The 25,977-nt window shown below is 40.0% G+C and overlaps 1 protein-coding gene across 1 annotated transcript in view; it reads right to left on the reverse strand.

The window, feature by feature from the left end:
• Positions 1–25,977, reverse strand: part of LOC121382381 (BMP and activin membrane-bound inhibitor homolog) — a 51,913-nt gene that overhangs the window by 19,609 nt on the left and 6,327 nt on the right. The window lies entirely within an intron of this gene.

Raw genomic sequence — 25,977 nt, forward strand, 5'->3', positions numbered from 1 at the left:
CCCCCCCCCCCATCCCCAAGCACCTATGGCGAGCGCTCTGTCGGCTGAGCTAGACCCCGCCCTAGGGTTCAAGACAAATAACGAGTTACCGTGATAAACAAAATGACAGTTTCTTAAACTGTGATCGTGTTTATTTAGTAAACTGTGTTGCAGTATGTAGAGGAAAGACTGCAAAAAGAAACAAAAACCCAGGAAGAACAAGCAAAAAAAAAAGAAGAAGAGGAAGATAAAAAGAAGGGAGCAAACTAACAAACTAATTGCAGAACTACATTTTTTTGTCTTGACAAGTATAGTTAATTCACAAATTCACTATCGAAAGTTTACACAACCTGCGATAAAAAATAAACAGTCCTGTTCTTATGAATGTGTGCAGTAAACAACTGTTGGGGAGTGTTTACAAAACCCAACCAATGTCACGGTGACGCCATTTAACAGAAGATATTACGCGTAAGATTAAAAAGAAAAGAAAAAAACCCACCTATTGTGCAATGCAAGGCGATTTAAAGAGAGAAGAAACTTTGAAAGTGTACATTAGTAAACCTAAATAGTTTTGGAGAATTGTTATCATCCTGAACTGAAGATAGCTTTCACGGAACAATCATTTTCGTGCACTATCGGTGGGATTTACGTCACACGTGTTTCCCGAGCTCCTTCAAAATGTCGTCTGCACTATCTCACGTGCATCAAAATGGCGGGGAAAAGGCCAGAAAGGAGTTCTTTCTTTGTCGGAGGTCAGACGATAAGAATCCAGCCTTTCACTATTAATAATCGTTTAACAGTCTCAACAAACACCAGAATCTCGCCGTCACAGGAACTAGTCTTCCTCTACAACACGTTAAAGAATACATAATACACTAAGCGTGGATCTTACTTATAAAAGGGAGGAGGATAATGTATCAGGCGCACATGTGGATGGATGAGTACGGGCTAAACGCCCCCCGGAATTTTTTAAAATTCAATATATGACCCTGACCCCCCTATAAACTTCCATCGTTTCCGTCTAGTCCCCCACCTCCTGCACAATTTCTTGCACACACTCCTGAGAGTAGTTCGGTGGCGTTGGTCAACAAGATGTTAGAAAAAGGCAAAATTAATTGTTTCACGAAGAGGCTGTCAGAATTCACGTTTGGTGAGAGCCGGGGTGCGAACCCAGTACCTATCGTACTTATTGCCCATGGCTCAGCCCGAGTACTCTGACTGTAGAGGGCTAGACGGACATTTGGACAGATATGGGCTGAATATCTGTCCAAATATCCGTCTAGCCCTATACAGTCAGAGTACTCGGGCTATCCCCTGGCTTAACCAAGCCACCGATGACAAATGCGCACAAAGCTCCCTAGATGAATATAAATATATATATATTTAACGTGGTGCGCGGCAGTCTTGTCTGAGAACTAGCAGCATGTATTCTGGTGACATGTGTACGAGTTCTATACTGCTGCTTTATCTGCTTTCAAAATGCAATCGTGCTGTATTTCATCATTTCAGCAGACAGTGTAAGCATCTAACCGGAAACGCTTGTTTCTTGACGGATTAATTCCTCCTTTTACCATTACACGCTAGTTCAAGATGGATCAGTATAGACGCTACAGAATGCCATCACGGGTGTTTAAAAGTGTTACACTTGAATTGTTGAGTCTAGACAATATAATTTAGAATTACCTCCAACAGATGGGGGTTTACCATATACGTGTCAGTGTGTGGAAATTTAGCAGTTCCAAATAACATTATTTGATGAATTCCATTACATATAAACATTCCACATAAAGGATAGAACGCAAAACGTGTACATATGCACCATTATAAAATGTCCATGTATCACACAAACACACCACTAATGTTTTGACGCATAGTTTCCTGTTTACTTGGTCATATTTGAAATAAAAACAACACCGTGTTCCCGATTTATAACCGAGTTATTATTACATGTTGCTTAGGCTGGAAACTAGCGGTTTAAAACGTAGTCGCTGCAGCTTTCAATGAGATACGATTCTGTAATGGCAATGTGTTACATAGCGATAACGATCTTCTGGCGATGATTTATTAAACGACATTCATTGATTTGGGTTTTGCATGGTCTTGTGACTTTATTTCGATTTCGGTGACCCTAACTAGAGAATGAATGTCGAGCTTTTATAATCTAATTGCAGGTTTACACATAATAATAACATACACTGAGTTAGCTATTTCAGTTTCTTATTTAATTATAATAATCAGACATTTCGGGGTAAGGTTGTGGCAATGAAATGTAACAACCAAAAATAAATTACATATGTATTATGAAGTTGTTTGTTTATCGTTTTTTTGTTGTTGTTTTTTTTGCGTAGTTTTTGGGGTGGGTTTTTTCGTTTTTATTGAAAAAAAATTCTTTTTTGTTTTTACTATGGAAAAGCTGATCACAGTGTGAAATCAACCTGGAAAATAAACTGGTAATGAAGTCGGTGTAAACACCGTGCACTAGCTGTGCTGCGCCGCATTCCTGGGCTGCGTTCCCGCCATGAGACGTAAACGTAAGGACGCGCCATACTGATCCAGTTAGAGGGTCGTCACTGCTGATTAACACTTGGATCTATCACACAGTCGGCCACTTGCAATACTTCACATAGACCACTCTTCTAAACATATACCGCAAGAGAATTTCTGTGTATTTGCTTAAAAACCATAATCGATTCTTAAGTGACTGGGTTTTGTGAGATTTCAATCCACCAGATGGATGGATGGATGGATGGATGGGTGAATGAATAGTTGGATGAATGAATGGATGAATGAATGGATGGATGGATGATGGTTGGTTGGATGGTTCAATTTATGGATGGTTAGATGGATGGATGATGGTTGGTTGGATGGTTCAATTTATGGATGGTTAAATGGATGGATGGACGATGGTTGGTTGGATGGTTCAATTTATGGATGGTTAGATGGATGGATGGATGATGGTTGGTTGGATGGTTCAGTTTATGTATGGTTAGATGGATGGGTGGATGATGGTTGGTTGGATGGTTCAATTTATGGATGGTTAGATGGATGGATGATGGTTGGTTGGATGGTTCAATTTATGGATGGTTGGATGGATGGATGATGGTTGGTTGGATGGTGCAATTTATGGATGGTTAGATGGATGGATGATGGTTGGTTGGATGGTTCAATTTATGGATGGTTAGATGGAGGGATGATGGTTGGTTGGATGGTTCAATTTATGGATGGTTAGATGGATGGATGATGGTTGGTTGGATGGTTCAATTTATGAATGGTTAGATGGATGGGTGGATGGATGGATGGATGGAGGTACAGACGGACGGATAGTGGTATGGATGGGTGTGGGTATGTGATAACATGGCTGACTAAATGGCTAGGTAGATCAATGGATGAACAGACGTTTGAATGATCTAGATGGATATGTACGATTTAATGACAGAAAGATAAAAAAAGAGGTTATTATAGAAACAACGAAGAAGGCGAGATATGGTGGGGGAAAAAACAATAACTTCTCAGATTGCTATACACAAACAAATAAAGGAGGTATACAAATGCAGTAAACAATACCAAACAGAAGATCTAGCAGACTGAAGTGCACATGAAACCCACAAAGACTTGCGTTAACAGTGGTAGTGTTTTGTTTTCAAGAAAAGAAAAAAAAAGAAATCTGTCTTCACAGTGAAGAGTTCCAGCACGTGCGGAGAGATGCGCACTGATCTCTATCACCAGTTCGGGCGCCGTCGAAGAACCTCTCAATTCTCCGTTTCATCTTCGCCATTGCCGAAGGTAAATTGCAACAAATGTGAAGAAGTCGTGTGAATGCGCCGTCCTGACGGCAGAAAGCTCTTCTTGACTGCGGGCAACGGCAACATGGCGACGAAAACTTAGTAGTCGCGGAATGTATGTACATAGCTGGAGGCGGGAAATAAACTTTTTAATGCAGGAAGTGAAAGTGACCGCAAAAGTTAGGAACCAGTCTATATTCTATACAGTAATACGGTAAAACACTGTGAGTAAATGAGAGAGAGAGAGAGAGAGAGAGAGAGAGAGAGAGAGAGAGAGAGAGAGAGAGAGAGAGAGAGAGAGAGGGAGGGAGGGAGGGAGGGAGGGAGGGAGAGAGGGAGGGAGGGAGAGAGAGGGAGAGAGAGAGAGAGAGAGAGAGAGAGAGAGAGAGAGAGAGAGAGAGAGAGAGAGAGAGAGAGCATTTTTATTAACTTAAAATTCATGTTTCGTCTTGTTCTGATATGATCAGTCAAGATTCGCAAGACATGGTAACATCAAGGTCAAGGTTAATTAATATACGTCAAAATCACAGCAAATTGTGATGAAGCACGCTCATCATGGCACACATTGTAATTTGGGACAGCCCCTGCGTCCATAGGACTTTCCAAGGTTTGCTTAAATTCGACATCACTGACGCTTTTCACGGTTATGTTTATATAAACACCTACGCGTGCGGACAAAATGATACACGTTCGTTCGTAGCAAATAATAAATTGTCTTTTATTTTATTTTATTTTTTGGTTAGTTTGTTTTTGTTTGTTTTGTTTGTTGTTGTTGTTGTTTTTGTTGTTTTGGATTTTTAGATTTTCCTTCAGTAGATGTGGTATGAATTGAGCAGTGTTGATAAAAAGTTATCCAGCTCACATATTATTCACGAAAGTATAAAAACGCATTTCTAGACATATAATCGGAAGCTTAAGATTTAACTTATGCTATATCACAGGCAGGGTATGTACTGTCCTGTATAAGGGAAAATGCATCTTTATCGTAATGAAGGGTCTTTAGAACTGACAAAAAAGAAGAAGTGGAGCACATTGATTAATTAATCATCGGCTATATGATGTAAAACGTGATAATTCTGACACTTAGTCATGCCCAGGTGACAAAGGCGAGATCTAGCTCGGTCGGTAAAGCACTCGCAGGGGGTGTTTTGGTCGCAGGATCGAACCTCCTCGGTGGACACATTCTTTGACTGGGTTTTCCCCGTTCCACCCAGTGCCCCATGACTGGTATATCAAAGTTCGTGATATGTGCTGCCCTGTCTATGGATAAGTACATGTAAAGGTCCCTTGCTGCTAAAACTGAAAATGAAGTAGGCTTTCTTTGAAGACTACAAGTCAAATATTACCAATTGTTTCACTTCCAATAGCCGATGGTAAATAAATCAGTCTGCTCTAGTGATGTCGTTAAACAAAACAAACGTTTATATGTTGTCTGTCTTGCATAACGCGAGGTAGACCACGGTGTGTATATCGTAAAGAGATCATCCGCTACTTCAATGAGACCCAGGTGCTCGGTTCCAGCGTTCACTTTGCATTTGTCGGATGTCCCACACAATTACTCGACGATGTGTAAAAACGACCGATAGTGTATCTCCCATCGCTAGTCGTTAGCCTCACCGCACACTTATGTCATCTTGACCCAATTCACTTTCTGTGATAAAGGAACAAAACACACAAAAAACATGGAGAGGAAATAGGTCCTTATCTCAAAACGGAGATTGGCCAAAATATTCCTGTGATAGTTTGAGGTGTCAAGTGTCTCGAGTCAAAACATGTACCTATAGCTGGTATTACTTGAACAAAACCATAAACAAAATCTGTTTACTCAGCAAAATCTATAAGGAGGAGACTCGTTATTTTAGGAAGTGGTAGTCGAGTGCGAAGATCTCGCCTTTTCCCTATCCCAACCCTTTTCCTGAACACGACAGACGTGCACTGTGACAGCTTGCTCTGAAGGTGCGGCTAAACCATTCGACCTTGACCTTGTTAAGAAAGCACGTGCAGTTACGTTTTGGAGCAACATGCTTCTATGATTGAGCAATGATACTAAATGACCATTCACATTGTAATAAAACAGCAATGTAAATGATTGGATGGTAACCCAAATTCTTTGATTTTCAATATTAAAACAGTGGCGATGTATTAAAAAAAAACCCAGAGACAAATGGATAAACTATTTGTTGTAATCACTTAATATTAATCGTGTCTTTCACAAATGTGACTTTTTGATTGATAGCTACACTATTTTTATTAATAAGTTTATAATTGTACATTGATGTTAATCATCATCATCACCATAACCATCATCATCATCATCACCATAACCATCATCATCATCATCACCATATACCTTTGTTTACACCCAATAGCCTATGTTTTGGGGGTTTGTGCTGGGGCATTAATTCATTCATTCGTCCCTTATTTATAAAATAAACGCAATCACCTGTGATGGGCTGTCTGTGGTATGGATGAAGTTAGGTGGCTGTATATGCACAGCCACTTGTTATAGTTTGAGGTCTAGCGGGCGTTCCATCACTAAGCTACAACATTTTACAGGTACTACCGTCTGGAACGTACTTCTGTAATTTCTTGAACAATCCTTACTAAATACAGTAAATGAAACAATCCTTACTAGATACATTTATTGCAAGAGATACACAGATTCATCATTACCGTGACAATATATGGCTTGAACTCCTTTATTTGCGTCAGTATCCTTGAAGTTATGAAACACTCCTTTGTGGAACCATTTTGCCCAACTGGGGGGGGGGGGGGGGGGGGGGGGGGGGGGGGGGGGGGGGGGGGGGCCTTGCGATGAAAAAAACCCTAATACTACTAGTACTGCATAAGCCCATCATGTTAGCACATGATCTATGACAAGAATTTACGACAGCGGGATTCGTTTGGCATAAAATTATCAACGTGATGGCAGACACATACAAGCGGAGCCAAGTCGCATTTCTGTACTGTCGGCAACCCCAATATTTTCTCCTCAAATCAGTTGCTTTCATCTCCCGTAAGCTATTTGTTTCAATAAAATGGCGGCTTCTGTTACCCGATTTAAACAAAATAAAAAAATTCATAACTACAGAAAAGTCGGGCCTGTTTGGTGAAGACATACATACATACATACATTCATACATTCATACATACATGCATACATACATACACACACATATATATATATATATATATATATATATATATATATATATATATATATATATATATATATATATATATATATATATATATATTAAAGTAGATGAATGTCTCGCACGATGTGCCGATTAAAACTTAACATTTATATGATATTAATATTGTATCTATAGCAGTGACAAGTACATCCGTGTATTCGTCAGACCGTGAATGAATTCAAGCTGAGAATTCCACGGGGGGGGGGGGGGGGGGGGGGGGGGGGGGGGGGGGGGGGTGGGGGAAAGGGATGTTTATTTCACGACGAAGTCAGCCATTTTAATTACGGTTATATGGCGTCGGACATCTGGTTAAGGACCACACAGATATATAGAAAGGATACCCACTGCCGCCACGTTCTAGGCTACTCTTTCCGATTAGCAACTAGGGATCTTTTATATGCACCATCCCACAGACAGGATAGCCGTAGAACACTGGCTAGAACGAGAAATAGCTCAATGGGACCACCAACGGGGATCATCACTAGACCAACCGCGACCAGGCGAGTGCTCTACAACTGGATTAAGCCCCGCCCCAAATCTGCACTAAGACAGCCCAGCAAGAAAACCCTAAACATTATAAGAATCTGGAAATGTGCATGAAAAAGAAATAACATTAAATATTAACTTAAACAACAACAACAACAAAAATCTCACTAGCCTATCGTCTACCAACAAATAATAATTTTCTTCGACAGACAATCGAAATAGTTGAGATGCGTTCAGTGCAGCATGCTACAACCATAATTTACGTTTGACTTGCAATGTAAACACAAGGCCATACATATAGCAATCTGTAGAATTATTATTAGAAAATTGTTTTAGAAAAAAGTTACAGCTTGAACAGAAGATATAACGTCAATATTGAACAGTGTCTTCTGTGAACGGGCGTCATCAATATACAGAGTTGAGAGCAGATTCCTGAGATGTGTGTGTGTGTGTGTGTGTGTGTGTGTGTGTGTGTGTGTGTGTGTGTGTGTGTGTGTGTGTGTATAAATACGATAAACAAGTATTTATCATATTAATGAATAATATATATTATAAAACGCAAGACCTTTTTAACAGTTTCCGATCCTTCTGATCGTTTCTCCTATTTTGATCCGCACTGCTGACATCCATCTTTGTATTTACCACATCGTTTTGCGCTTATGTCCAGTCGACTACATTTTGCGTACAAAGATGCATTTTATAATAAACACCTTCGTGGGAGTGGCCATCTTTGTGATTACATGGCAGTGGCTAAATATACGGCGGTGTATATAGACTCGGCTATATACGCGGCAGTCGTGGGTTTAGTTTTTTTGTTGTTGTTTTTTGGAGGTGGGTGGGGGGGGGGGGGGGGTAAACTGGCCCACTGTAAGGACACCTCGCACCATCCAAACTTCCCTACGCTAGTATCGTAATATATTATTTGAAAAAATGTCTCCCAACTTTTGCAAGCAGTATATATAATTTTTTCTCCAAGATAAAAACACAGATCGGTGGAGGCCGCATGGCGTTTGTAAAATGTTTTAGCTATATAAACGTAGTTGGAGATTAACTAAAAACTCCATCAAAGTCAAGTCGAAGCGACGCCAGACTGGGACCTATCGTTACATCACAGAACGGGTGCCCGGCTTTTTAAAGACCGTGTGTATTTCAATACACAACACTTTATCATACCCAGCTCGGAGAGAAAGTTTTGCCGCCTTGCCATTTACCTCCATTTCGAAGCAAAACCCCCACGGAAACGTGTCTCGATAAGCAAGATAGATAGCTTTCTAACAACAGTAGGTAAACACTGGAGGAGCCGGGCGTCCATTACAGCCGATCAACCCATATGTACACAGCGGGTTAATGTAGTGGCAACGTGGCTTAAAAGAACAGAAAGACATCTAAATAAACTCAGTTTAGATAACGGTCTTCGACCACGGTTACAAACACACACGTGGTCTGCCAAATCGTACGTACTTATTGGCTAGTAAAGCTTTCTGTAGGATGTACTTTAGTGTTTGGATATAGCAAATCAAATATACGTGTATAATATAGAAAGAAGTGTATAGACACCATAAAAAGTATTGCTTCATTTCGCAATAGCGCAATAGATTACATAAATTTGACGTTTTCTGAGCTGTTTTAAGTAAATATTACTACGTTTACTATATAAATGTTACCTACTTTTTATTTATAATAATAGCAAAACAGAAAACGTCCAAAGGAAACAAAGGCACAATTAATACTACTTCAGTATATTACTTTGTCTACAAACTGTAAAGAACCCCGCTGATTGGGCTTCATTACGACTACTACACATTGGTTTCTAAGCATTAAAATGCTTTCTAATATCAATTTTATTTTTAAAAGGCAAAGACGACCTTATTAGTGAAGGGTAATAAATGTGTCTGTTTAGTTAAAAATTTCTAGAATCATGGAGTACACTCCATCTTTCATATGCAAAGGTCTTGATGTATTACAGTAGTCGTGGACAACTGGTTAACTAAAGACGTCAACGAGAGGTCCAACAAAAAGCTACGTGAAATCACAGGACCATATTTATACTTCTGCACGTCTAAGTCTCGCACATATACCATTATAGTAGTTGGAATTGCCGTAGAAGTGTTTTGTCTTCTCGCCGGCACCACCACCCTGTGTATCAGGAGATCTGCGTGTGTTTCACAGGGAAGTTGGAGCCGTGCGCTGTGGATCCATTACCCTCCGTCTGCTGACCGGACTCTCCCCACTCGTCAACGCGTGGCTGGTGGCGCCGCCGCCATTATCTCCAGAGAGATGAACATTGGTAAATTACCCCGGTAGCAGACGATGCCGGCTCTTTAATCTTTTAGACTCGCGAGTCCGGAGGACGGGGAAGGAGTGCAGCGCAAAGACAAGACGAAGACACATTTTGTAATGTGATTGTTTTGCGACTGAAATACAAATACACGTCTAGGTGTGTGAATGTTTTTAATTATAAAGATACTATAATACTAATATCTTAAGTTAGCTTCAGGTTCCATCTATCGTCAATATGATGTATATTTGATCTCATGTGGAAAACTTAAAGGAATAACAAGATACAAGATAACACTATTCTATCAGATCATATTTAAGGACTTCAATACCGTCACATTACACATTGACACGAGAACGTCAGTACCGTCACGTTACACATAAGAATGTTAGTACCGTCACGTTATACATGGATGCAAAAACGTCAATACCGTCACGTTATACATGAACGCAAAAACGTCAATACCGTAACGTTACACATGGACGCAAAAACATCAATACCGTCACGTTATACATGGACGTAAAAACGCAAAACAGTCACGTTACACATGGACGCAAAAACGCAATACCGTCATGTTACACATGGACGCAGATCTGTTAAAATTTTAATTTGTAGTCGTGACGCACTAAGTTAAACTTAACGCAACTCATCATGTAAATGTTCTACCACTGAGCTAATGCGCCCAATCATCACAGTAACAGAATGACGAAAATACAAGGGATTCTTTAAACAAGTTTTAAAAAAGTGCATCAATATGTATTTCTGCTATATTATTATCGGTGCTAAATGTATAGAATTAACCGAGTTATCACAGATACGCATATAGATAGACTAATAGACTGGTAATAGACTGTTACAGCGGTGGACATGTACCGCATCAAATATCAAAGAGAGTGGGAGGAGAAGATAACTCGAAACAAATGTTGCAACTTACAAAAAGTGATTTACATTTTTTGCACTTTTTGCAGTATTTCAATAAACGTCTACAAAATAGTTAATTTTAATGAATGAATGAATTAATGAATGTTTATCAAAAATTATTTTTATTCCCGTAAATATTCTCACACGACAGAGATTTACGTGAATTAGTTTATTCCTTTGGCTCACACCGTACGATTTCCAAAGTTAGAACTATTTTACTTGCCGCCGTTTCTAAGATAGCTACCGAAGCATAAATGCTAACAAGTACTCCTAAGCAACCGTTAAAACAGAAACGCTCACAACTGTCAAATGATTGGATGACCAATTTGATAAACGACAAGAAACCCCAGTTGCCGCTGAATGATGATGATATGTTATAAGGAGAACATCAATGAAGAATTAACATGCATAAAATAATTGAAGGAAAGGGTGAGATTAAATAATGCCGTTACAACTAGGTTTATACACGAGACATATCAGGGCTAGCTCTCGCCAAATTCGCCAATTGCGAATTTGAAAAACAATTGGCGAATGTTATTTTAATTTGGCGAAATAATTTCATGAAATAAATTATATTTTGTCAAAAAATAATTGGGCTTCTACCATTTTTGATGTTTAGTAGGTAATTTGACGAACTTTTCTGCTAACCCAGAGCCAGCCCTGCATATACACGTAAAATCTTCACATGACAGCTCGTGTAATATAATTATATCAATTTATGTACATCACCATTGTTTACCTGTATGTATATATCATTATTCTGTACTGATGAGCTTTTAGCTCAAAGTCAATAAAGAAATTGAATTGAATTGAATTGATTCTTGAAATGAATAGTTTTAAGACAAAGACTTTTGTTTTAGTTACGGAGATTACACTTAGATGTTTAGTGATCAAAGCAAAGTGATGTGGGGATGCCATGGGCCAAATTAAACACATTATCATCTCTGCGATCACACAGCCGTCCACAGACGTCTAGGTCAAGAAGTTACCAGACTCACATGAAACTATTCCATCGGGTTTTGGTTACGTCACCTCTACTTGTCCCTCTGTTGCAAAATGGGTACTGATAAGCGCAAATTGCCCCAGGTGACGTATACCGCCGGCGTGCCGACCCATTAGACGAACAATTAAAGCCAGTTCCTTCAAAGGACAGACGCAGTGATGACCCTATCGGTGAATGGACCCCAAACTGTGATGATTTCCCACAAACAAACCTCGAGAGACTCACAAATTCCATCAAGTCATGACACAATGTGATGCAACATTCAACATGGCCGCCCCATATAAATGCTAGTAACGGTGGGGGTTATTTACACGATCACCGGTTACCCCACAGGGGGAAGGTACTTGGACTTACACGCAGCTGTAAAAGACCAAACTGCTACAGCGATGTTCACTTTGTTACGCGGATCGTCAGATGATATAATTGGAGGAGTTGTTACATGCAAAATGAGCATCATTTACTGGCGGGAGACAGCGACAGGCGGCCAGTCGAGTCTGTCGCCTTTGAAAAGCTATCTGCAGATTGGAAATTGGCCAGATTTATAACACGGCGTAACATGCCAGAAGTTGATTTCCAAAAAACACTCCCAACAGTTGCTTGCCGTAAAAGGATGTTGCATGACAAAGATGAAAGCTTGTGACAATCTCATAAAATCCTATTAAATAATTTACTGCCAGGGCTATGGGTTTTTACATAGAACTTACAAATCATATTAAAACATGGTGGGGGGGGGGGGGGGGGGTCGCTTAATTTTATGTGTTGTACATAGAACTTACACATAACGGTAATATTAAAACAAAACATTCAAGCCACATTCCATCCACCCAGAACATTGTAAACATTTTACTAACACCTCAGCACATCTTCAATTATGGTTATTTCTTGTTTGATTGCAAATATGGTTATTTTGACAATTGGCCGAGACAGATTTTCCTAAAGACAGAACAATACATATAACGGTCTTTGATATACCAGTCGTGGGAGATTACCGACGGATCCACTGAGGACAATCATTCCTACGACCCATCACACCTTAGACGAGCGATTGTTTATATACAAGGTACATCGCCTGTCCGTGGACTGTCAAATGCAATAAAGTTCATCATTTTAGTGCTTTTAAAGGTTTAGTATTGACTAGTAGCAGAGTAAATAAATAAATAAATAACAACAGTAACCTGCTACTAATCAGAGTGAATTTGCCTCCTGTGCATGTAGACATTAATGAAACAAACACCAAAACGTCTGTTTTAAGGTGAAGCCGAATAACCTATGCCCTGTAATCTAAACGCGTACCTCTTCTTTTAAAACAACACTTTGGAACTTTACACGGGAATTAAAGATGTGTCAACCATTTCTAACAGTAGCAATATACTTAAGCAGCACTGCCAATGCATTTTATTTTGAAAAGTAACAAAATGCTTATCTAAAAAGATATATTAATCAGAGGATACCAGTATTAAGTTTGAGTAGTTGTTTTCGTTTTATTTTTATTTCTTGGTTTTTTTTTATATTGTACCTGATCCGTCACAATAATAATGTCAAAAGTTGGGCGTGTAAAATATACATATTTGTTTCATTTTATATTTTATTTCCTGAACCACTCGCAAACGACGCCACCCAGGACAGCCCAGTTTCAACTGTGGACTATTTAGTTCATCAGAAGTCGTAAAGTGGTCATCTTAACGCTCAGCCCGTGCACGCGCTGACGTCCACATCCTTCGTGAGTTATTGTTGATAAGTCTGCGCGTCTGCCATGCGCCGTGACGGCCATCCATCACCGGGTGAATACGTGAGCTTCTTCTTCGTGAAGACACTGAACCTGCTAGTATCTCGACAGCCCGCCATACACTGGGTGACGGGACCTGCTCGACTCACGACAGCTCGCTTTACACTGGGTGACGGGACCTGCTCGACTCACGACAGCTCGCTTTACACTGGGTGACGGAACCTGCTCGACTCACGACAGCCCGCTTTACACTGGGTGACGGAACCTACTGGACTCACGACAGCTCGCTTTACACTGGGTGACGGAACCTGCTCAACAAGCCCGCCTTACACTGCGTGACGGAACCTGCTCGACTTTCGACAATCCCGCTTTACACTGGGTGACGGAACCTGCTCGTTTTGTCCCCTCTACGTCACACATGACGCGGGGCGGAGCTCGTATTTCATCTCTAGGAAACTCGCACCAAAAATCAGATCGTTACGTGAAAAAAATTGTTTAGGGGAGTGATTAATTGCTCCTCTAACTAAACATGAATAACTATCCTTGAGTGATGGGGGAGTGATGGGGAGCGAGTGGTAGCTCCCCTTCAACGGCGAGGTTTGAGAAAACGACACATCACAAACCACCGTTTTCCATGTACATAATAATAATAATAATAATAATAATAATAATAATAATAATAATAATAATAATAATAATAGTTTTATCGCGTTACTAACAAAATAAGTTTTCAGTACTATAAGGGTTTATGTTGTTGTTGTTGATGATGATGATGATGATAATTTATGTTTTGTGGATTGGTTGTGTTGTGTTGTGTTGTGTTGTGTTGTTTTATTTATTTTTGTTTGTTTTTGTGGGATTTTTTTGGGGTTGGGGGTGTTTGGTTGTTTTTTTAAGGGGGAATCCTACTGCTAAAGCACAAAAATCCTGCGTAATGAGCAATATATTTGTGCATAATAAAACAAACAAGAAGTTCATTCACCCATCTTACTTTCTGTGTAACAGTTGCACTTCCTATAACCAAAACAATCAAACACGGTGCACACAAAGTGTTTCTGTTTTCACCAGTGTTGTTAGTAACCGGCACCAAACACCAGATAACTCGATTATTAAATTTCACAAGTTTGCACTTGTCATATTTGAAAGCTCAGCTTTCTGGCTTTCTGGAGAGAATCCTCTGGCGTCAGTGGGATTACACTCTGTGTCTGGAACTGAGGAGGATGGCTCGAACACGCAACACTATCGTCTGCTCCGTTCGCGGATCCAACCACTGGAACGTTTTCACGCATCCCTATCACACAGACATACCTCCAGAACAGAACACACAAAAGACGCGATAATCATCAAGATGGGAGATACAGCAAGCCTTCATTATTCTAAGTGACGTTATTATCTCCCCTGGGGACGCTTTATGGCGTAACCCGAGGCAGTCGTATGGAACGGTCGCCATTTTCTCGCAAAACCGTCGCCATATTTGTGACGTCATGACACAATGATGGAGCGATCGCGCCGAGTTGTACTCTGTGGGGACCTCTGCACATACATCTAGCAGTCATGGTGTCTCCTCGGGGCAATTAGCGCAAATTTGATAAATTATTCATGCAATCTGGTTTGATAGCACATTTCGTGTTAACAGCAATAAGCCATTTGTAAGATGCACAGAGATTTGCAAACGCCAACAGGTTGGGTTCTTTGGTTTGAGGTGGGGGTGAGGTGGGGGTGGGGGCTTAGTTACAATTCTATTCTAGAACCAGCAAAAAAAAAAAAAAAAAAAAAAAAAAAAAACCCATTAAAAGTAGTAGAGAACACGTTACAATGTGGAAGTATGAGATCACTAAATGTAGAGATTACACTTTCGAGGTGTAAGATCATTAAAACGTCCCTCTCTCAAATATTTGACCACAAATAGCCGATGATTAAATCCATGTGATCTCATGGTCTCGTTAAACTAAATAAGCTTCAGTTTTAGTCTCTCTCTCTCTCTCTCTCTCTCTCTCTCTCTCTCTCTCTCTCTCTCTCTCTCTCTCTCTCTCTCTCTCTCTCTCTCTCTCTCTCTCTCTCTCTCTCTCTCTCTCTGCATTTTCCCCATGCACTGTCATACTCATTATCTTAACATGCTAACTCAAACTCCATACCGAAATTCTTTTAATTGTGTTTCTTGATACAAGCTACTACATATAATACATCCGTCTTTCCATCCACCCATATATCATTAAAGTCGATGGACAGAACTACAGACACAGATACAGATACACCCCAGTTATCCACGCAAAATTTCCTATGAAAAGCAGACTAAACAACCCGTTTTGAAATTGCTCTGTCCTGTGGCTTTTTACTTGTGTTTATGACAAATAAGTCCGTCGTTTAACGGCGACCGTAAGCCTGAATCTACGCCGGGTTATTAATCACTTGAGTTGTCAGGGAAGTAGCTTTGTAGTCACGCTGCAATAAACAAATATGGCGGATAATTTTTCTTTATGATATGATAATGCGCATCGGAGAGCTTTCACGCCAACAGTTTCACGTCTAGGGTAGAATGGTGACGGTTGGTTTGGGTATTTGAAAGGACAGAGGTTCCCCATTAAAAGAAAACAAGTGCTTGCTTAACTATACTATGGGATGCACACCATCAAATTATTATCCCACAGACAACTGTAGTAAATGTGGCTTTAAGTAAAGCGGCAACATGCAATATTTTAAACTATATTAAATTTTACACTATTATATAAAAATACTATGGCAGCTCATCCTTAAAGTAAAAAACCGAAAATGAGGGGTTATGTTTGTAGTTTAATATTGAAAATGAAGGGATTTGGTTCTAGTTTAACACTGAAAATGAGAGGTTGTGTTTGTAGTTACGGATATTGGCTACGGTACAAAAACGGTCAGTCTTATTTTAGTAGCACCCCGCACGTGTCCTGCACAGTTTTACTTGCAACACTCACAGTAGTTTTAAATTAAAGTATTAAATTACATGAATTTACTGACCAAACAAAACATCCATTTGTAGCAACAAATCCAACCAATTACAGGCATGTCAATATTTAATACTGTATTTAAAGTTAGTGACAGATTCAACCAATTGCAGGCATGTCGGTATTTAATGCTGTAACTAAAGTTAGTGGCAGATTCAACCAATTGCAGGCATGTCGGTATTTAGTACTGTATCTAAAGTTAGTGACAGATTCAACCACCAATTGCAGGCATATCGGTATTTAATACTGTAACTAAAGTTGGTGACAGATTCAACCAATTGCAGGCATGTCGGTATTTAGTACTGTAACTAAAGTTAGTGACAGATTCAACCAATTGCAGGCATGTCGGTATTTAGTACTGTATCTAAAGTTAGTGACAGATTCAACCAATTGTAGGCATGCCGGTATTTAATACTGTAACTAAAGTTAGTGACAGATTCAACCAATTGCAGGCATGTCGGTATTTAATACTATAACTAAAGTTAGTGACAGATTCAACCAATTGCAGGTATGCCGGTATTTAATACTAAAAATAGATGTGATCCTCTCATGTGTGGGGAAGGTGGTGGTGGTGGTGGTGGTGGTGGTGGTGTTCCTACGGGTGTGAGAACAAAACCATTACTGATTGGGATTCTTGGGGTTTTTTGTTGTTGTTTTTTTTTTTTTTTTTTTTTTTTTTTTTGTGTGTGTGGGGGGGGGGGGGGGGGGGTTCTCGCCGTATCAGAATTCACTGTACAAACGACTGCAGCTCTCACACTATTGTGCATGCACGTAGCGAGTTTCTTCTTGTCAGTTCGCTCGTACTTGTTACCGAGACATGCCAGTGCCACGGCGTTTAATTAACTCGACAAATAACGAAAGCATTCCGTGTTCGAGACTCATAAACTTCGCATTTTCATGTAATCGGCTCCAGCTTTATCGAGCCGAGTTCGCTGGATGGCCACCGCTAATGACGAGCAGTGCTTAAAAAGCTTTTCTCCGCGAACCACCCAGCGCCCATTATCGTGGAAATCAGCTGGTGTATTGGGAAACATGGTCACATCGTCGACAGGGTTAAAACTCGGAGGTGTTGTTATGACTCGACTGAGACCGGCACGTCTGCGGCAAGCCTTTATCGCTGCAGTGGCATGCTGCGGAGTCAAGAGGTCGAAAACAGTTTGCATTTTACAAGATGTCTGACATAGTTGATTAGTACACGCCTGATGATTCCCAAGTCGGAGATGACAGCTATGCGGCCTGAGAAATCATTAAAGCAGACGCCCATGTCCACAGTTAAGATAGCCAAGAGTTATAGTACACAGTCGTGAATTAAAATCGGTTTGACAGTCTTGGTTTCGGTTTCATTTCGTGATAATCACATACAATTTAATGTATTAATTTACAGTCACACAGCGGACGACGCACTGAAATACAAATCATACATGGAAAATAATATTAGTAGTTTGTGTTTTTAATTATTATTAATAGTAACTAGCAGTATGGTGAAATGCGAAGGCAGGCGAGGCACATAAAATTAATATTAGTAATTTTTGTTTTGTATTTAAAAGTAACTAGCGAAGGCAGGCATGTACTTGGGATTTATAAAATGGGGCAGAGGACAATTTTTTTTTAAGGTCAACGTGAACCTTCAATAGCAAAAATTCCATTTTTTTTTTTTAATGGACATAATATTATGACAAGGTGATTTAGAATGTACTTTTCACGTATCTCTATCAGGAGTATTAAATGTACCAAATTAAAACACAAAATATTTAAAATAGTTTCAACCGAAGTATGTATATAAAAATCCATATAATAGTATATAGTCGTGCATGTCCCTCATATAACATTACCTTTAACCCGAAACAAACAACAAATATTTAAAAAGAAGAAAAAAAAGACATAAAGAAAACAACAATAATAAAATACTGTCTTTTAAGTAACCTGGGTGGATTGTTTAACCGTCAAACACCCGACCCATGCATCTTTGTTTGGTGGGTCAGCTTCGCGAGACAGCACACGAACAAAGGCGGAAGACTGTCATAAATAAGCAAAGGTTTATACTTGTTATCGTGACTCCCATCCCGATACATCACTGACAATGGCAAGAATGGGGTCCCGGAGACGCGGGTAACCTGATTACACACTACTGCGCCGGGTAGCAGCTCGCATTGGACATAAAGATTGAACTGATTACGGTAATGAAAAGGAATGGGTAAGACGAGCCCGGGCCGGACTTCACCGAGACCTGACAATCTTCCACCTACGTCGATCTCTATATTATTACACACGTTATGTTATGTGTGTGTGTGTGTGTGTGTGTGTGTGTGTGTGTGTGTGTGTGTGTGTGTTCGTGTGTGTGTGTGTGTGTGTGTGTGTTTCTGTGTGTGTCTGTGTGTTCGTGTGTCTGTGTGTGTGTTCGTGTATGTTTCTGTGTGTGTGTGTGTGTGTGTTCGTGTCCGTGTGTCCATGTGTGTATTCGCGTGTATTCGTGTGTGTGTGTATGTGTGTGTATGTGTTTGTGTGTATGTGTGTGCATGTTTGTGTGTGTGTGTGTTTGTGTGTGTGTGTGTATGTGTGTGTATGTTTGTGTGTATTTGTGTGTGTGTGTGTGTGTGTTCGTGTGTGTGTTTGTGTGTGTGCGTGTGTGTATGTGTTCGTGTATGTGTATGTGTGTGTGTTCGTGTGTGTGTGTTCGTGTATGTGTTCGTGTATGTGTATGTGTGTGTGTTCGTGTATGTGTGTTCGTGTATGTGTGTGTGTGTTCGCGCGTGTGTGTGTGTGTGTGTTTGTGTGTGTGCGTGTCCGTGTGTGTGTGTGTGTGTGTGTGTGTGTGTGTATGTGTGTGTGTGTTCGTGTGTGTGTGTTCGTGTGATCTGGTCCCTTGAGGCGGGATCATAGCCCAATTGGTAGAGCGCTCGCCCGAGGTGGTTGCGTCCGTCGTAGGATCGAATCACCTCAGTTTTTACCCGTCCCAACCAGTGCCGCACGACTGACATATCAAAGGTCGCGGTGTGTGCTGTCCTGTGGGACAAATACACGTTAAAGATCCCTTGCTGCTAATGACAAGATGAAGCGAGTTGTTTTTCTACAGGTAAAACATTATCAAATGTTTGACCACCGATAGCCGATGATTAAATCAATGTGATCTAATGGTGTCGTTAAACTAAATAAAATACAATTTTAATCTCTCTCTCTCTCTCTCTCTCTCTCTCTCTCTCTCTCTCTCTCTCTCTCTCTCTCTCTCTCTCTCTCTCTCTCTAATCTTAATAAATCGATTAAACTCATTATACGCCATCCGAAGTTAAATATACCTGAATAATTTAACTCTTAAAATGTAAGGAAAATCTACAAAATGTCCTCACTGCTAGCAGTATGTAATCCACTGTGGACAATAATTTGTGGTGCATTTGGTTTTTGACCCAGCAGCAACGACAGACAAGACACAGTCCACGCACGATCAACCAGTTGAAGTAGTTAGAACTGATCTCATTCCCCCGGTTCTGATTCCTCACGCACCTTTGAGCAGAAGTCACCCGAGGTCAATTACAAAACCCATCTTGAATTGCGGTAGACATATTGGCAGACGATGCGTCCTCTAATACACCGCTCATCTCTCCATAATTCGCTTGCGGTCCTGTTCAGCGTATGATTAATATATGACTGTGACTTCAATCAGACGACAGCGTCGATCGTCAGACCAAACGGCAGACTGTCTGTCGTGGAAGCATCGACGAGATTGGAAATTACGATAATTATCACCTGTTTGCCCGAGTTGACGAGGAAAATTGTCGGCTTCCTTTAAATGCCATACTCTATACTTTGGCCGTAATTAGCTGTTCCATGTCGGTGTTGAGGGAAGTCCGGGCTGTGATCAATACTGGCTCTTCTGTGCCAGCTGCCAACGAGAACGCGAGGACAGGTGCTGTCGTCTGCTTGAGACGAAACAAAGCTAACACTCGATCATCACGACAATAATATAGCAGTGATCCAACGGTGGATATTTTTCTTGTGAACGAGGTAGAGTCCCTTGATATTGAGCATGTGTATATTTGAATGTTGGGTTTGAGACAACGGAAGTCTATTAATGATCGGTTTTCTAATTTTAGAAATAGAATCTGGTACTTCTCTCTTCCACCAAGGACGCAAATTTAGCTCAGACGGTAGAGCGCTCACATGAGGTACTTGCGTCATAGGATCGAACCACCTGAGTGTAATACACTGTATTCATTTTGTTATTGTTTTGTTTTTCTGTTCCCAACCAATGCACCATGACTAGTATATCAAAGGCCGTGGTATGTGCTGTTCTATATGTGAATATAAAAGATCCCTTGCTGCTAATGGAAACAAATGTGTCGGTTCCTCTAAGACAACGTGTTAAAATTACGTTATGTTTGACAGCCAATATCCGATAATTAATAAATCAATGTACTCTAGTGGTGTCGTTAAACAAAATAATTTCTCTCCGTCCCGACCCGTCCGCGAAAAAAAAGAAGAAAAAAGAAGGAAAGTCAGTTTTAAAAAGTATTTGGATAAAATAATAACATGTCCTGATGACAGAAAGTTCGCATAATAATCTAGCCATGACATTAGAAAGTAATAGCTCCGAATATATGATCATGGGTGGAAAAACAGAGATGTCACTAAATGTGCCTCACCTTTAACACAAATTCTACATCATATCAAACTGTGGCCCCCTCCAGTTGAAAATTCCCTAACGGACCTACCGACGGGCCACAAGCAGATTGATTTCGCTGGAACCTGCGCTGTATTTACTTTCCCTCACTCTCCGCCATGTTTGTGTTTTGTTTACCTCTTAAAATACCACTTAGATCATCTCGTATTTAGATGCACGCACACGCGCTCTGCCATCTGATTTACTGCTCTTTTGTAGAGAAAAAATCGCAGACGACACTTGACCGCAGACGACTTTCTAGAACAAGAGCTCTCGTCGACTCCCAGGACAGAAAAGCAAACAGCAAAACACATTTGAAAGCATTTTAAAATTATCGATTAACAAAGTCCTGTCAATTCTGCCCCCTTTTAAAGCACTTGGCAATAATGTGTTTCCGTTATCTTTCCGTGCGCCGTCCGTCATTAGCGCTCGAGAGTCGTCGGAGCTGTCGTTTGTTTAAGATCGACCTAGCCGACCCACAAACAGAGGGAACAATAAATTACAGACGCCGTTCACGTCAGCGTGTTTCTACTCGAGAAAATATTTTGTCAGAAACGTTTATAGGTTACTCTCTGTGTACATAAAATGAACTCTATTTTTTTTTAAACTTTTACATTCCGCTGCATACGTTCAGATTAAAACGGTATGCATGCATCCTGCCCAACTTTAAAAAAAAAAAAAAGAAAAAAAAAAGTGAGTCATACATTTTGCGTTTGTTCCACACGATGGAAACTTTCCTTCTACTGTTCCGGGGAAACCGATGACAACTAGACTATTTTGTTTGATATACCACTGACATGCGGACTATAAAAGGACGCCAATTGCTTTGTAATTGTTTTAACTTTTTTAAGTGTTCCCGAAATAAAATCCGTATATCTACAAGGACTACGCAATCTACATTTTAATGTACATGTATTTAAGTTCGTGCTGGTGTCTAATTAGTGTTTGGAGCATACATTAACATTTCTGTGTTTGGCGGGATCTAGCACAGTCGGTGGAGCGCTCGCCTGGGGTGCTTGAGTTGAAGGATCGATTCTCCTCGGTGAACCCATCCTCTGACTGGGTTATTTCCAACCCCAAACCAGTGCCCCACGACTGGTTAATGGTTAGTGTTTAATGGTTAGTGGATGAGAAGGCTGTGTTTGGATCTTACGTTCTTCTTAGTAAACCTATGAACTTGCTATGGGTTTGAACCAGTACTGAGATGCTCAGTGGCTAATCCCGAAAATCCATTTAGGGGGCCCCAATGACATACGTTCACGAAGGGATTCCTGGGATTCTCCAAGGTAAAACAAAATAAATAAAGAATCAAATAAACATAACTGCCGCAAAATTTAGGGGAAGATTCGCCACTGATGTTAACAGATACAACGAAAACGAAACCCACAGCTAGCACTGAAAGTATTATGCTACACGAACTCTAACCGGTCTACACTAACAGGCAAATCGAACAAGAGCGCACGACTTGTTTCATCGCTCTGCGACCAAGCTTCTCTTTCTCTCTCTTTTTTTTTTTTTTTTTTTTTTTTTTTGGTTGACTTCTGAAAAGCTAATTACGGAAGCAGCTTTATTAGATTAGTGCTATTTGAGAGTTGATGGGTTGATTAGCTTTGTAGACTCTAGGGGACCTGGCAGGCGAAGTTCACGCCGTGATACAGGGCAATAAAAACAGTGGAAGAGAGAGAGAGAGAGAGAGAGAGAGAGAGAGAGAGAGAGAGAGAGAGAGAGAGAGAGAGAGAGAGAGAGAGAGAGAGAGAGAGAGAGAGAGAGAGAGAGAGAGAGAGAGAGAGAGAGAGAGAGCCAGCCGGCCTCGGTAGTGTCGTGGTTAAGCCATCAAATATAACGCTGGTAGGTACAGGGTTCGCAGCCCGGTACCGGCTCCCACCCAGAGCGAGTTTTAACGACGCAATGGGCAGGTGTAAGACTACATCTTCTTCTCTCTTGCTAACCACTAATAACTCACTGTCCTGAACAGACAGCCGAGATAGCTGAGGTGTGTGCCCAGGACAGCGTGCTTGAACCGTAATTGGATATAAGCAAGAAGATAAGTTGAAATGAAATGAAATGAGAGATAGAGAGAGCGAACGGTTTTAGTTAGGGTTTTATCGCTCTTACATTCTACCAAAGCGAAGAATCTTTGTGAACAAGTTAAATTTCACGGTTGTACCGACCGAAACAGATTAACAGTTGTACTAATACCCCAAGGGGTATATAAAGGGGAATCGATCCTATGATCTGTGACACACCAAGCCGACTTTTTACCACTGTGCTACAAAATAGCTGGTCTCTGTAGGAAACACTCTGCATACACTTTGTACCTCATATGAGATATAACGGACAACATTTTAAATTTTACGAGATCGGAATTTGGTTCGCGTAAAATCACCTAGGTAACCGATTGTTTGGTAACTCGAATTATATTTGTATAGCGAATAACATTATGATTATCCTGAAGTTTAGAATGTAAATGTTCACCACGATTGGCAGCTCGCGTTCAATTTAAAATTGCGTAACCGTCACGCACACAGAACGACGAAATATTGTGCCCTGAAATACTCAAATAAACATTAAAAATATCGACGTGTCAGAAACTTGTCTTAATGATTGATGAGGTTTCTTACTCCAAAAGTCACTGACCTTAGTTCTTAAGATACATACCTTTTGTAATTCACAGAAAATGTATTTTGAGCGACTTTATAAAACGTCTTTATTTAAAAACGCATTGTGAACTTCCAGTATATTGTCTTTGAATGTTTGACAATATGCAAGTGATGCTTGTCAATAATTTGAATGCACAGACTGAGACACATACACAGTCATTTCATACTTACAAAGCGACAAATTACACTGGTGTCACGTAACAATAGAAAACGCGTAATTACAACGTCAGTACAGAATTATGCAGTACAATACTAGTTATCGTATGGAATACAACAAAGACAACAGATCGCAATGTTGTTGGGTGCACTTTTTCTTATATTTCGGCCTCTGTAAGTCTGATGTCACACATTTTTATCAAATAAGTTTTTAAGAACACTTTGTAATACTATTTATTATTTATACAAGTTTACCCCTTTAAAAATGTTCTTTCCAAACATCAATTGTAAACAAACAAAAAATCGCTGATGATGTTGAGAACTAATCTATCATAGACCTTTAATACCTCGCCACCAATGCGATCAGACTAAGACGTACATGGTTTACTTGTTTATTATGTCAACAAATAAGTGATGCAATCCCTGGTGGCGATTATCGCTCGATAGTGGAATGATAAAATTTCAAAGAGTATCTGTATCTACGCGCATCCCCCTCCCGCCAACCGATAGAACGATTGTGTAATATTCTGCAAGACTTTCCGAACTACAAAGACAGATCACGTGACCGGCGGACGGGTCGGGTCTTCCTGGGCGTGTTTACACGATCGTACAGCTTCTTGCAATAACATTAAACATCTCCCGAGTTTTCAATCGGGCTCACTCGAACCATTATCTTGTCTCTGCTAAAGTTACAACTCTCGCTCGAGCCGGTCCATCAAATAAACAGGAGCGCGTGCGCTGGGTTTTTTTTTTTCCTTCCTGAAAACTATGCTTGAAAATTCCCGGTTGAAAATATTTAAACCTTTGAGTCGTTCAGGTGACAATGAAATTAAAGATGTATAGTCGGTATTTGTAACATACACAGTGATATGATGCTGTTTTCTTCTTACCAAACAAAAAGGTATGATTTTGAAATGAAGAAAAAATTAAGTTCAGAATGAATGAATGTTTAACGACACCTAAGCAGAAAAAGAATATATCGGTTATTCGGTGTTAAACAAAGGTAAGAATATGCATATTATTATTAATGATCAATTTAAATAGTTAAAAAACACCTCGAAGTTATATTATAAAACAATAAAAAGAGCGGTGCAAAAATACAAATATTACAGGTAAGTATATTAAAAACTCGAATAAAATTCAACATTTTTCAAAATAAGGATTAGGTTCAGTGGAAAGGTGACAGTTATGTCATGCAGTAAAATTGTCGAAGAATGCCAGAATAGCGAGTTTATCGTGCCGAAATGTGACCGAAGTACACTCGCACCATTTTATTGATGTGCCAACCGCGGATCAAACTGATCTCACGGTTTAAAATTTAAATATGCAATACCGTATACAAAAATAGAACTGAAATTGTTCAGTTTAGGGAATGATGAGCCATAAACGATTTTATAAAGAAAAAATATTTAAAATAAAATTTATCAGGAATAAAAAGATGATTTCAAAAAATTAATTGTTTGTCCCCTCTCTCTCTCTCTCTCTCTCTCTCTCTCTCTCTCTCTCTCTCTCTCTCTCTCTCTCTCTCTCTCTCTCTCTCTCTCTCTCTCTCTCTCTCACACACGTATGAATATGTCAGGTCTCCAAAAGATATTAAATCAGGAACATAATGCCTGAATATATATTTTTATATGATTACAAATTTAAACTAATATTTTATTTTGACGTACTTCAAAGACAAGTTTAATCTCATCGCTAGGCTCACGGGTTAAGATAAAAGCGGAGTTTATCAGTTGTGTTACAATAAGAGGATTGTGATCATTACAACTCCACTATAGTTCTATCAGATGAGAGGTACGTGCGCTGATTAACACGTCTTATCATACAAAACTGACTGGCCGGGCTGTTTACAAACACCATCTGACTACAGGCTGGTAGGTACAGGGTTCGCAGCCCGGTACCGGTTCCCACCCAGATCGAGTTTTTAAGGGCTCAATGGGTAGGTGTAAGGCCACTACACCCTCTTCTCTCTCACTAACCAACTAACAAGTAACATACTATCCTTGACAGACAGCTCAGATAGCCGAGGTGTGCCCAGGACAGGGTACTTGAACCTTATTTGGATATAAGCACGAAAATAAGTTGAAATGAAATAGTCACAGGTACTTACAGAGTAACGCAAATTAACCAAACATAAACACTGTAGTTGTAAAGATAAAT

Source organism: Gigantopelta aegis, chromosome 9 (genome assembly GCF_016097555.1).
Source record: "Gigantopelta aegis isolate Gae_Host chromosome 9, Gae_host_genome, whole genome shotgun sequence".
Taxonomy (NCBI): Eukaryota; Metazoa; Mollusca; class Gastropoda; order Neomphalida; family Peltospiridae; genus Gigantopelta; species Gigantopelta aegis.